Here is a 3863-nt window from a genome sequence, read left to right as displayed (position 1 = left end):
CTACCTGTACACGAACACAGAAAAAAAGCACACACACAAACTAAACATCCATGCCCTGAGTGAGATTCGAACCCACGATCCCGGTTTCCAAGCGAGCGAAGACAGTGCATGCCTTAGACCGCTCGGCTACCGGCAGCGTCCCAAATAACGAGAGTAATTGCGCCTGTATAAAATGAATCCACTGAAAATGGAACCGGTCTTAAGGAGAAATTGAAGGTCGCGTAATTAAAGCCTAGAGAGAGAAAAAAGGCAAATTAGTTGATACACTGGACTGCCCAGTCTTAGTCAGTGCTGCACACAGGTGAACTGACTGTGAGTCTTAGTACTGTTTAGCATCGCACGAATGACATCAAAAACCGGAAATTGCCCGCAAGGAAGCTAATGCTGCATCTGCGAGCAATGACTGAGACAGACAGCAATCAGAGAGACATGTTGAAACAGGTTAACTTTACGACTGTCAACACAAAAGTTAGGGGAAATTTTCCGACTGAAAAATTTGGCTGAATAAAACATAAATATGAAAGAAGGTGATGTAAAATATCACCCAAAATAAATGCATATTTCTTAGACATCTCTTTAAAGGGTAAAGCCATCCCTCTAACAGGCCGTGGAGGTCCATAGGTTTGTGAGATATCGAGGCTCCCACAGTTTCTCCAGACAATCGTCTCACAGATGGCGGTAAGGTTGCCAGCCTTATGCACCGGCCACCCTTTACCCCCCGGATGATTCCTGGTACTCATTTCTGACAGCTACCTGTCTGCATTCACAAGCCATTCACCTGCTCTGAAGATGGAGACGATACGTTCCTCTGAAACGTCGGCCAAAACCCAGAAGACGACTTTCTTCATAGTCATCGCCGTGAAAACCTCAAAACTTACATTGGTTAATTTATTTCTTGATTCAATAACAGCGTGTTTACTTTTCTAGTTTTTATGTTTATTTCATTATTTACGTATTACAGTGACTACTGGCACGTGGCATCATCGCAGAGTTATTCCAGCGACACATGAAGTCCTATTCGTGAAAGAAATGTCAACTGGTGGAGCATTTGTAAAGAAAATAACTCGAAGGAAGGTGCTGTTGTGAACATACTAGAAGCGAAATTTTGTTTTGTAAATTTGGTCGCCATACATATCCCAGACATTAATAAAGATTACGACTTGTTTCGTTAGTGGGTCGAAAGACATGCTGGGAAAACCCATGTAGAAAACTAGACTAATTACAGTTCTCAAAATATCGTACCATTGGTAAAATTCTGATGAATATTAGTGATTGATAAAAGCCTAAAACATGTTAATTTTAAAAATAAAAAAATTAAGAAGTTGTTCTTTGCAAACACACACACGCACACATACATACATAAAGTTAAGAAAGGGGACGAGATGAACTCTTCCCTTAGCAAAGGGGGTGTCATTATATGAAGACTGGAAATCACTGCCTCAGTGTGAAAACGTCTCCGTATTCACGACCCGTGTTTTGTATGTTTTCCGACACAGATCGAGGTATCATTGAGCTCCTCCCCCCACTTCTGTGCACATAAACTATTCGAGAACACGAGAGTAGTAGCGTTGCCCTACTAAATATGTGAATTTCACTGCCTGTAAGCCAGCGATTCTATAGCAAATATTGCCACAAAATTCAGGAACACACAATTTCCCGTTACCTTTAACGTGGCCCCGGTTGCCGTGGAACCGGCCAACAGAGTGAAACTCCTCCATTAATCGTGCATCATAAGATGGATGGTAAAGAGTCAGTCTGTCACAGACCTTCAGCCAATCATTCATCATAATGCCAATTTAAATACGTACTTTGCTACGCCGGATAAATGCTTATTTTGGCAGCGGTCTTAGGACCTTGGTTATTATTATGGATATTTTCCGATTTTCTTACCAATATGTACCTCTTCTATAATCACGGTCTCATGGTTCCACATTCTGTAAAGTAACAACATTTCTGCAATACACAACGTTGAAATGTGCTTGAGATTCGCGGAGCAGTACACTACTGCACTGCACAGCAGGCATTGCAGCAAGATCATTTCAGAAAACTTGTTCTTTCTTATCACACAAACGAGATAGCATTTTAACAGAGTACCTGTTCTAAGAGACTACAACTGCCAGTTGTTTGCACGGAGTACATTTTTGGTACTTACCGATTATAGTATTTAATTATAAACTCTCCTATTCAAACTATACACATCATTTTCGAAATTTCACTGTTCTTTGTAGCCTGCTTTCCTTATTTTGAAAAAATGAAAGCAGGTTTATGAGATCACCATGCTCTCTGTGTGCCTGTCTTGTTACTTTATTGAGATTAGCGATCTTCACAGTATATATTACTCGTATAAGATAAGGCTTCATTAGATAAAAACGTTGCAGTACAGACTTATCTCCTTACTGAAAACATCATTCTATCTAACGTTCTAGACTTATGTCAGGTAAATTTTACCAGGACTGTTTTCACATCTAAATTGAAGTTACTTATTCATCAGTTATTTAACGTTTCTGTATCAACCATTCAGTTTATAAGCTATCGAAATACAGATGTGAGGATATATAAGTTAGTTTCAGTCGTTGAATATTTAAAACAGATTCAAATTGCGATGATTTAACATCAGCTTAAAGTTTCGTAAGTCAGTGCGTAATGACCTACATTCAACTTTGGTTGGAGTGACGTATGCTCTAGGCAGAAAATCCGTGGAATACCAGAAGTACGTTCACGTATTCTCTATCGTCGGCGTTAGAAATAAATTTAAAATTAACTTTTCATAACAGTTAACTAATTTGAAGTGCTCATATTATGAATCTAACCGAAAAGTCTTTCAATCGATTCCGGAGTGCTACTAAGACAGGATATTGGCTCTTGTGAACTGTATTCTTTCTTCCCTAGGTGTTAGTTTTGACAGAGGTGAAAGTGATAATTTGTATTGTATTTCGTTTAGCTCCGTACCTGACAGGATATCCCAAGGCTCAGCATCCTGCCAGGAAGTCCACTATTTAACTCTACCTTGACTTACTTCAATCTAATCCATATCACCACAGTCTATGACACGTTTTAACATGATTTTCTAGCCTCGTCCAAGTTTTTAGTGTTGCCACTTCGGAAGAATTTTCTCATAAAAAAATTTGCATTTATATTTCTTATATTCCAATCCAAGCTATGTGTCCAACCAATTATAATATCCATGGTATAATTATTCTATTAATATTAGGAAAAGCTTATATATTAGAGAGTATTCGTTTATGCTGCCGGTCACGGTAGCCGAGCGGTCTAAGGCATGTCTGTCTTCGCTCCCTTGAAAACCGGGATCGTGGGTTCGAATCCCACTCAGGGCATGGATGTTTAGTTTGTGTGTGTGCGTTTTTCTGTGTTTGTGTACAGGTAGAGGCCTTGTGACGAGCTGATCACCCGCCCAAGGAGTCCTACCGAATGTGTAAGATCGAGAAAAACTGAAGTGAACGGAGAAGTTCATGGAAGTAGGCCTAGGGCCACTGCGGCTGTAGTGTCAAGGAAAGAAAAAAATTCGTTTATGCTGGTATGGAAATGTGGGTACAATTTAAACTCCACGTACCATGATTTTCTTTAAATTTTCATTTCATTTATTTACTCACGTTCCTTTACATGCATTCTAACGACCATTCTGCAATATCCCCCATACCAAATTAAGGAAAACACTTCCTTCAGAACGCAAATGACGTAAGAAAATAGCAGATTCTTTTTATAACATATCTTCAGAACTTTGGTGGGAGTAGGAGATTTATTACGTAGAAATGTAGTCATTTAGAGACGAGTCCTCTATCTGCGTCTTCCTGCACTCGCTTCCACATAACAGTTATCTTGAACACAGCGAGGTCATGAACCGC

The 3863-nt window shown here is 39.6% G+C and overlaps 1 long non-coding RNA gene across 1 annotated transcript in view; it reads right to left on the bottom strand.

Annotated features, from left to right (window-relative positions):
• Positions 1–2286, bottom strand: part of LOC117282571 — a 2890-nt gene extending 604 nt beyond the window's left edge. Inside the window, exons 1-2 of the long non-coding RNA XR_004513366.1 lie at positions 2153–2286; positions 1891–1934 (exon numbers count right to left, since the gene is read on the bottom strand). This is a non-coding gene — a long non-coding RNA (uncharacterized LOC117282571). The remainder of the gene's footprint in view (positions 1–1890; positions 1935–2152) is intronic.
• Between the last annotated feature and the right edge of the window lie 1577 nt (positions 2287–3863).

The sequence above is a fragment of the Cryptotermes secundus genome, unplaced genomic scaffold (assembly GCF_002891405.2).
Source record: "Cryptotermes secundus unplaced genomic scaffold, Csec_1.0 scaffold931, whole genome shotgun sequence".
In the NCBI taxonomy this organism is placed as follows: domain Eukaryota; kingdom Metazoa; phylum Arthropoda; class Insecta; order Blattodea; family Kalotermitidae; genus Cryptotermes; species Cryptotermes secundus.
This window is presented reverse-complemented; position numbering and strand designations above follow the sequence as displayed.